Source organism: Rutidosis leptorrhynchoides, chromosome 2, assembly GCF_046630445.1.
Source record: "Rutidosis leptorrhynchoides isolate AG116_Rl617_1_P2 chromosome 2, CSIRO_AGI_Rlap_v1, whole genome shotgun sequence".
NCBI classification, from domain to species: Eukaryota; Viridiplantae; Streptophyta; class Magnoliopsida; order Asterales; family Asteraceae; genus Rutidosis; species Rutidosis leptorrhynchoides.
This window is the reverse complement of record NC_092334.1, coordinates 400879475-400890548: the sequence shown is the minus strand read 5'-3', so window position 1 is coordinate 400890548 and position 11074 is coordinate 400879475.

Genomic DNA, 11074 nt, shown 5'->3' with positions numbered 1-11074 from the left:
TTTATCTATACACTGTCTATGTAATAGAGGCAGTAAGACTAGTCTAGACTTTAAGGATGATAAGCAAATAATTTTCGACACTAAATGATAAGAAAAACTTTTGACATGCAGACACGGTCGAAGTCCAGACCCACTAATGTATCTAAATAACTATCAGTTAGACACACTAATGCAAGACCTGGTTCGCTAAGACCACCGCTCTAATACCACATGTAGAGACCCGTCCTAATCCATCTGGACGAAGTCACCAACATCTAGTCCCATTGCGATGATCGACTCCAAATAATGTCTTTAAAATGAGCAAATGCACAGCGGAAGACTTAATTCGTACCTGAGAATAAACATGCTTAAAAGTGTCAACCAAAAGGTTGGTGAGTTCATAGGTTTATCAATACAATCATTTCAGTATATTAATAGACCACAAGATTTCCGTTTATAAATATATGTACACTCACAAGTGTATAAAACTACTCTATAAGTTGTAGGCACCCGGTAACAAGCCTTAACGTTCATGTTTTACCCTCTGAAGTACACCAGATCATGTGTGTTTAATATAACTTCAAAGTACTAAAGCATCCCATAGTCAGGATGGGGTTTGTCAGGCCCAATAGATCTATCTTTAGGATTCGCGCCTACCGTACATAGACAAGTAGTTTAATGTTACCAAGCTAAGGGTATATTTCTGGTTTAAACCCACGTAGAATTAGTTTTAGTACTTGTGCCTATTTCGTAAAACATTTATAAAACAGCGCATGTATTCTCAGCCCAAAAATATATATTGCAAAAGCAATTAAAAAGGGAGCAAATGAAACTCACTATACAATATTTTGTAGTAAAATATTCATACGACGATACTGAACAATGCAGGGTTGGCCTTGGATTCACGAACCTATATCATTTATATATATATTAACACATATAATTGTAATCGAACAAGTTTACATATTCTTATTAATTATTATTTTAGTAAATTATATATTTCATTAATAACTTAATTAACTATATTTATTTTATATACTTTAGATAACTACTTAGTATTTATTATAAAATATTAATATAGTTATGTTGTTAAATATATTTTTATGTAACTAATATTTATTTGATATAATAATATCAATAATAATAAGTAAAAAAAGTTGTTTTTTTATTATAATAATAATATTCATAATAATAATAATAATAATACTAATAATAATAAAAATTATAGTAATAATAATATTAATGGTAAAAATAATAATAATGATGATAATAATAATAAAAATATTGATAATTCTAATAATAATAGTAATGATAGTTCTTAATGATAATAATATGATAATAAAATAATAATTTTAATAAAAATACTTTTGTTAATAATGATAATTTTAAAAATGATAATTTTAATGATAATACTAATAATAATATTAATATTAATAATAATAATAATAATAATAATAATAATAATAATAACAATAATAATAATAATAATAATAATAATAATAATAATAATAATAATAATAATAATAATAATAATAATAATAATAATAATAATAATAATAATAATAATAATAATAATAATAAGATAATAGGAATGCTACCTCCATGTAACAAGCTTTAACAAAATAAACACCTCTGCACGGGCTCAAACCCGCGACCTCTCGCTTAACCACAAACTCTCTTACCATCTGATCTGTTTAGTTTTTCTGTTATAATAATGATTTCAATTCGTTTTATCATGTATCATCCTTGTTATTAAACCTCTCAACCCAATTAGAAGCCCAACAAACAATTAGTCCGTTTATCGTTTAAAGGAAGCCCAACATGTAGTCCTTTAGCTCCTGCTGTTGATCGATCAGGAAAAATAAAATAAAAATAAAGCGTAGCAGCCTAGATTCTAACTCAAGACCTCTCGATTATAAAGCACCCTTCTAAACCACTGAACTATTAGTTTATTTCTGTAAATATTCGCTCGCTTATATTTTTAACATATACGAAACTGTTACCATCTTCCTCAACATTTAACATATCTTCATAACATACTACTTCAATCAATTTCATTATTTAATCGTCTATCATGTATCATTACCTCCGTATCATTATCATATTGGTTACTATTATGATTATCACCGCTAACGTAAAATCATGATTTCTATCTTCATCTTTTCGGCTCAAAAATGGATCTCACCCGCGTATAGCCAATTTATCTAATCATTATTTGTTTCAGTCTAATGGTGAATTAGTTCGGTCTTGGCCCAACTGCATAAACCCCACAGTCCAAATTTACGGCCCAACCTAAAACGAATACTAGCAGCTAGTCTAGAAAAATTTAAGTGGCAGTTAAATCAATGGGTGAGTTTCCTTCCCACTTTATCCCTTTTTCTTTTCAAATGACAACGACAGCAATTTTAGAAAAAGGAATTTGGTACGTCCTTCACTTTATCATCGTTAATTCTTTCAGCTATCCAAAGAAGGAAATAGTTTCATATGTTCAATAACGAAAGAAAAAAAATAGAGCAGAGGTACAAGTGCCTTTTAAAGGTCGACGTGGTGATTCTTGTTGTAACTGCAGTAGCAGTAATAACAAAGTAGAAACCGAAAGATGATGTTCGGTTGATGTTCAATAAAGATGGTGAGGTGTTTGGTTTGAGTGCTCACGATGGTGGAGGTTTGTGGTGGTGATGAGTTGCACGATGGAATGGTGATGTGATGGACGGTGGTTGATCGATGACCGGTTGTGGTGGTGTTCGAAAGGAAACAGGAAGACAAAGTGCAGCAATGGTAACATCATACAAGGTGATTTGTGATGGTTGTCTCATTGATTTGTAAGTGGTGATCGAATAATAGGGTTGATAAATGTGGCGGGTTTTAATGTTTTATAACCCGAAGGTGATGATGTTACGGTGATTTTGTGGTTGAAGTTTGTGACGTGATGGTGAAAATGAAGTGGAGATGGTGGGTGATGGAGTTTGACAAGAAGAAGAACAAGAAAGAGTAAAATCACAGGTGGTGGTTTGGTGTAGTAGGAAATGGAAGTGATGATGTTTTTTTTTATCCATCTATTGTAAGCTTGAATGTATATATGTATATATATATATATATATATATATATATATATATATATATATATATATATATATATATATATATATATATATATATATATATATAAAGAGAGAAAGGGATAATGATGCTGTTATATGTATATGTAAATATATATCTATATCCTCCGTTGGTAATGAAAAGCGAAGAAAGAAAACACTAATTAGAAATAGGAAATTGTCTTGTAAGTGGGTATAGTGATTGGTACGGGTGATCACATGTATACAGAGAAAGATAGATGGTTGTTAGATTATATAATATAAAGTTGATTCAATGAATCATAATTCAAGTAAAGTAACCAACAGTTTAGCCATCGATGATTTGTCTTCTCATACCAACAGTTTAATTGCGGATATTATATCGTACTCCGTTGTTAATCAGTGGCGGATAAAAGTTTACAGAAAAATCCCATATTTTTGAATTAATTATATTTATTTATTTTAGTCATTATAGTAAAAACATTTGATCCTTAACTATTAAATAAATATTACATTAATTATTCACTCTCAACCCTAAGTAAAATATAAAAAGCTTTTAAAATTTATTAAATATCTTCTAAATATATTATTATTAAGCCTATAATTTATAAAACTCATTTTTGGATCACCGTTTATTTTAAAATCACATAAGTTTCTTTTTAACTCGTGTAATATTGTATCGAGAGTTTGATTTAAAATTAGTCGAAATTTTCCGGGTCGTCACAGTACCTACCCGTTAAAGAAATTTCGTCCCGAAATTTGATCGAGGTCATCATGGCTAACGCTAAAAATGTTTTTCATGACGAATATGAGTTGATAAATAGAGTTTTATTACCATAGGGTAATATGAATAAGACAATTCGATTACTCGAAGAGTACGAGTGAAGCTATCACAAAAGAGTGAAATGTGGAGGATAAAGATTCGTCTCACTTTTGACGTAGTCACTGTTGAATTTTAGAAAATAAGGTGCGTCTTAACTTTTGACGTTGTCTTGGTTGAATTTAGATAAATAAGGTTCATCTTAACTGTTGACGTTGTTTAGGTTGAGTTTCGAAATTCTAGGGATTTAAAGAAAATCTTCGAAATCTAAAAGATTTGATTCTTCGGTGAACAAGGAAATTAGGATCTCTATAATTAATTACGGTGATCTGCCTCGATTGCTACGTCTGATATTTTCCTTATAAATTTACTTTTCCCGTTCCATTATTTTCACCAGTCCTATACTTTCTTCCACAGTTCATATTTTCAAAGCATCTGTTAATATGCTTAATCCAGTCCTGATCCTTGAGTTTAAGTAAGGCGATCAAGACATCTCGGGTTTGTAGGTATGAAGTTCGAATGAACATAACTAATGTTCTAAGCAGAAAGGAAATTGTACTTGCACGATTTGATTTGTTAAATTACCGGAATCACTGAGAATTGAACTATCAAGAATATATTTTCTTGATATATTTAGAAGTTAAGTAGAATGAAAGAGATATGTAACATGGCACATGATGACGGTATAGTCTGTGAATCATCATGTTCCATTTAGAAACTCAGCATGACTTACTATAATATAATCACATTGATCAAGTGTCATTATATTATACTAATTCATGCATCAGTTCCCAACATTACTTCAATAACATTCATATTTTAAGCTCGAAAGTTTACAGAAGATAGAAACTAACAGTTTCTATATGATGTAACGCTGATAGTACGAAGAGATTAATGATTTCAGATAAGAATGGTTATAAAAATATCTTCAGAAATATGGAGGATATTTATAATGAAAGATACGATGATATCTTGGAATTTCTAATATCGAAGGATGGTGAAGAAAATTTGTCCGCAAGAGTTTGGAGTCAGAAGCAAGGTATTCGCTAAAGATTTCATCAAAAACAAAATCATCAGGATTCTTAATGTACAAGTTTAGTCCTTGTGATTTGTTCAGAGACTCCTTCGTGGTTTGCTCAATCTGTTTTTCAGTACCAAATTTTCTATCGAGCGTTCCTAACACTCCCTTCTTTATCATCAAACTTTTGGCCGTTTAGACCTATCTACAATTTTTCTGATTCCTCTTCATTTAATGCTATCATATCTGAGTCATCGATTATCAATCCGAGGTGGTTTCAAGAGAATTTGTGTTTTTAGATGATTAAACGCTGAGGGTAATATGGTGGAATATAAAAGGATTCCCCGGTAACAATAAAAGAGTACGCATGTATATCATGGTTATAATAAGGTTGTTTCGATTGAAAAGTCGAAGTTGACTTGCTGGAGCTGTTACAAAATTTGTTAATTTGGAAAGAGATTTCAAAGTTATTTTCGGTAATAATAACGCTAAAGGAATTAGCACAGCTACGCGTTAAACGTTTACTCAGGTTCCGAGTGTTTTCAGGTGTATAACTATATGCATCAATCTTTTCCTTCCATAGATGAAGTACGGTTGGTTCATCCTCTCGATTGAGGTGTTTTCAAGAATCATAAAAGATTTGAACGCAGATTGTAATCGTCAAGATGCAAATGAGGTTTAAGATGAAATCAAGTGGCAAACTTGAAGAATTATTTAGTTTCATATGTTATAATCAGTATTTTAATTCATTTTAATTGTCCAATGTTGGCAGTCCATAGTCGATAGTCCACAGTTAACAGTCCAATAATTCATATATAGTTTAATATATAATATTCGAATTAATTAATACGTATCGTGACCCGTGTACATGTCTCAGACTCGATCACAACTCAAACTATATATATTATTGTAGAATCAACCTTAACCCTGTATAGCGAACTCGATCATTACAGCATATAGAGTGTCTATGGTTATTCCAAATAATATATATAGATGCGTCGATATGATATGTCAAAACCTTGTATACGTGTCCCGATATTTAAAGTGCGTAAAATAAATAACAGAAATTAAATGACGATAAATAAAATTGCGAGAATTAAAATTGCGATAAATAGAATGTGATAAATAAATTGAGATAAATAAAAATGTAATCAGTTAGCTGGGAACAGTTAGCTAGGAACAGTTAGCGTGGATTCTTAACAAAATTTCTCATAGTTAATTTTTTTGTTTCTAATAAGTTTTATTTTGTCCAATGTTTTCTTCATTATGCCACTTGTTGGATTCTGATAGGTCAAAATCCAAATATGAAATTGAATAAAAAGGGTTATTCTACGGTGAACGGATACGTATATCGGTGGTTGTAAATAGGATAGTGAATGACTATTGAGTCAGATTCGAAGAATGTACAGTGTAACTTATTAATGTGAAATCTAAATATTTCTAGGGTATTACCTACCCGTTAAAATATTTTCACCATTAACAGTTTGTACAAAAGAATTTTTAATTACAATCTTTATGAAAATATACTTGCATATATATTTTTCTCAGATGAAATCATGGATTTAATGAGTCAATATGATATTAGACTCATTTGATTTACCGTTAGAATAAGAATATATAATCTCTAAAACATTAAAGATTATATAATCGCCATGTCGAACGAAGATAAATAATGTAGAATGATTCGTTGAACGATGATTATACTCGAGATATAGAATGAGATATTGGGCATGTGATGTTGAAACTTATGTTGTTGGTTGTACTGTTGATGCCGGTGATGTTGCTGAAGCTGGTACGTTTTGCACCATATTCTCCAAATTGATTACTCGAGCGCGAAGTTTATTGACTTCTTGTATTACTCCGGGATGATTGTCGGTCGGAATGAACGAATGAATAAGGTTTAGAAGTTTGATAGAATATAATCGTGGCGAGATACTCTAAAAATGAGTGTGGAAATGGTGTTTCGAATAGGTTCGCCGGTAAATGCTTCAGGTTCTTCACCAAGAGGGGAATGTGGTGGATGGAAAGGATCGCTTTCTTCGCGTCCCCATCGGTTAAATCGTCTACGAAACCCATCAGATGAATTGGGGATGGCTGATTGATTGATTCATTCTGGTGACACCGCTTTCGGAGCTTATGTGAATATCCATGTCGGAATAACTGTCGGAATAACTATCGGAATAGCTATCGAATTCTGAGGGACTCGAACTGGTTGAGGAATTCATCTCGTACGATCAGATGAAGGATTTTCGATAAGAAATAGATTATAGGATGTAGATTAGTATCCTGCAATACATAATTTACACATGCATAATTAATACTAAAATCCCATAAGTTACGGAGAAATCTACGGAAGCTGTCAGACAAAGGTAACAATAACATATACGCTAAGATATGAATTTATCTATACACTGTCTATGCAATAGAGGCAGTAAGACGTGTCTAGACTTTAAGGATGATAAGCAAATAATTTTCGACACTAAATGATAAGCAAAACTTTTGACATGCAGACACGGTCGAAGTCCAGACCCACTAATGTCTCTAAATAACTATCAGTTAGACACACTAATGCAAGACCTGGTTCGCTAAGACCACCGCTCTGATACCACATGTAGAGACCCGTCCTAATCCATCTGGACGAAGTTACCAACATCTGGTCCCATTGCGATGATCGACTCCAAATAATGTCTTTAAAATGAGCAAATGAACAGCGGAAGACTTAATTCGTACCTGAGAATAAACATGCTTAAAAGTGTCAACCAAAAGGTTGGTGAGTTCATAGGTTTATCAATACAATCATTTCAGTATATTAATAGACCACAAGATTTCCGTTTATAAATATATGTACACTCACAAGTGTATAAAACTACTCTATAAGTTGTAGGCACCCGGTAACAAGCCTTTACGTTCATGTTTTACCCTCTGAAGTACACCAGATCAGGTGTGTTTAATATAACTTCAAAGTACTAAAGCATCTCATAGTCAGGATGGGGTTTGTCAGGCCCAATAGATCTATCTTTAGGATTCGCGCCTACCGTACATAGACAAGTAGTTTAATGTTACCAAGCTAAGGGTATATTTCTGGTTTAAACCCACGTAGAATTAGTTTTAGTACTTGTGCCTATTTCGTAAAACATTTATAAAACAGCGCATGTATTCTCAGCCCAAAAATATATATTGCAAAAGCAATTAAAAAGGGAGCAAATGAAACTCACTATACAATATTTTGTAGTAAAATATTCATACGACGATACTGAACAATGCAGGGTTGGCCTTGGATTCACGAACCTATATCATTTATATATATATATATATATATTAACACATATAGTTGTAATCGAACAAGTTTACATATTCTTATTAATTATTATTTTAGTAAATTATATATTTCATTAATGACTTAATTAACTATATTTATTTTATATACTTTAGATAACTAGTTAGTATTTATTATAAAATATTAATATAGTTATGTTGTTAAATATATTTTTATGTAACTAATATTTATTTGATATAATAATATCAATAATAATAAGTAAAAAAGTTGTTTTTTTATTATAATAATAATATTCATAATAATAATAATAATAATACTAATAATAATAAAAATTATAGTAATAATAATATTAATGGTAAAAATAATAATAATGATGATAATAATAATAAAAATATTGATAATTCTAATAATAATAGTAATGATAGTTTTTAATGATAATAATATGATAATAAAATAATAATTTTAATAAAAATACTTTTGTTAATAATGATAATTTTAAAAATGATAATTTTAATGATAATACTAATAATAATATTAATATTAATATTAATATTAATATTAATATTAATATTAATATTAATATTAATATTAATAATACTAATAATAATAATAATAATAATAATAATAATAATAATAATAATAATAATAATAATAATAATAATAATAATAATAATAATAATAATAATAATAATAATAATAATTATAAGATAATAGGAATGCTACCTCCATGTAACAAGCTTTAAAAAAATAAACACCTCTGCACGGGCTCAAACCCGCGACCTCTCGCTTAACCACAAACTCTCTTACCATCTGATCTGTTTAGTTTTTCTGTTATAATAATGATTTCAATTCCTTTTATCATGTATCATCCTTGTTATTAAACCTCTCAACCCAATTAGAAGCCCAACAAACAATTAGTCCGTTTATCGTTTAAAGGAAGCCCAACATGTAGTCCTTTAGCTCCTGCTGTTGATCGATCAGGAAAAATAAAATAAAAATAAAGCGTAGCAGCCTAGATTCGAACTCAAGACCTCTCGATTATAAAGCACCCTTCTAAACCACTGAACTATTAGTTTATTTCTGTAAATATTCGCTCGCTTATATTTTTAACATATACGAAACTGTTACCATCTTCCTCAACATTTAACATATCTTCATAACATACTACTTCAATCAATTTCATTATTTAATCATCTATCATGTATCATTACCTCCGTATCATTATCATATTGGTTACTATTATGATTATCACCGCTAACGTAAAATCATGATTTCTATCTTCATCTTTTCGGCTCAAAAATGGATCTCACCCGCGTATAGCCAATTTATCTAATCATTATTTGTTTCAGTCTAATGGTGAATTAGTTCGGTCTTGGCCTAACTGCATAAACCCCACAGTCCAAATTTACGGCCCAACCTAAAACGAATACTAGCAGCTAGTCTAGAAAAATTTAAGTGGCAGTTAAATCAATGGGTGAGTTTCCTTCCCACTTTATCCCTTTTTCTTTTCAAATGACAACGACAGCAATTTTAGAAAAAGGAATTTGGTACGTCCTTCACTTTATCATCGTTAATTCTTTCAGCTATCCAAAGAAGGAAATAGTTTCATATGTTCAATAACGAAAGAAAAAAATAGAGCAGAGGTACAAGTGCCTTTTAAAGGTCGACGTGGTGATTCTTGTTGTAACTGCAGTAGCAGTAATAACAAAGTAGAAACCGAAAGACGATGTTCGGTTGATGTTCAATAAAGATGGTGAGGTGTTTGGTTTGAGTGCTTACGATGGTGGAGGTTTGTGGTGGTGATGAGTTGCACGATGGAGTGGTGATGTGATGGACGGTGGTTGATCGATGATCGGTTGTGGTGGTGTTTGAAAGGAAACAGGAAGACAAAGTGCAGCAATGGTAACATCATACAAGGTGATTTGTGATGGTTGTCTCATTGGTTTGTAAGTGGTGATCGAATAATAGGGTTGATAAATGTGGCGGGTTTTAATGTTTTATAACCCGAAGGTGATGATGTTACGGTGATTTTGTGGTTGAAGGTTGTGACGTGATGGTGAAAATGAAGTGGAGATGGTGGGTGATGGAGTTTGACAAGAAGAAGAACAAGAAAGAGTAAAATCACAGGTGGTGGTTTGGTGTAGTAGGAAATGGAAGTGATGATGTTTTTTGTTTATCCATCTATTGTAAGCTTGAATGTATATATATATATATATATATATATATATATATATATATATATATATATATATATATATATAAAGAGAAAGGGATAATGACGCTGTTATATGTATATGTAAATATATATCTATATCCTCCGTTGGTAATGAAAAGCGAAGAAAGAAAACACTAATTAGAAATAGGAAATTGTCTTGTAAGTGGGTATAGTGATTGGTACGGGTGATCACATGTATAAAGAGAAAGATAGATGGTTGTTAGATTATATAATATAAAGTTGATTCAATGAATCATAATTCAAGTAAAGTAACCAACAGTTTAGCCATCGATGATTTGTCTTCTCATACCAACAGTTTAATTGCGGATATTATATCGTACTCCGTTGTTAATCAGTGGCAGATAAAAGTTTACAGAAAAATCCCATATTTTTGAATTAATTATATTTATTTATTTTAGTCATTATAGTAAAAACATTTGATCCTTAACTATTAAATAAATATTACATTAATTATTCACTCTCAACCCCAAGTAAAATATAAAAAGCTTTTAAAATTTATTAAATATCTTCTAAATATATTATTATTAAGCCTATTATTTATAAAACTCATTTTTGGATCACCGTTTATTTTAAAATCACATAAGTTTCTTTTTAACTCGTGTAATATTGTATCGAGAGTTTGATTTAAAATTAGTCGAAATTTTCCGGGTCGTCACATGGCACCTTA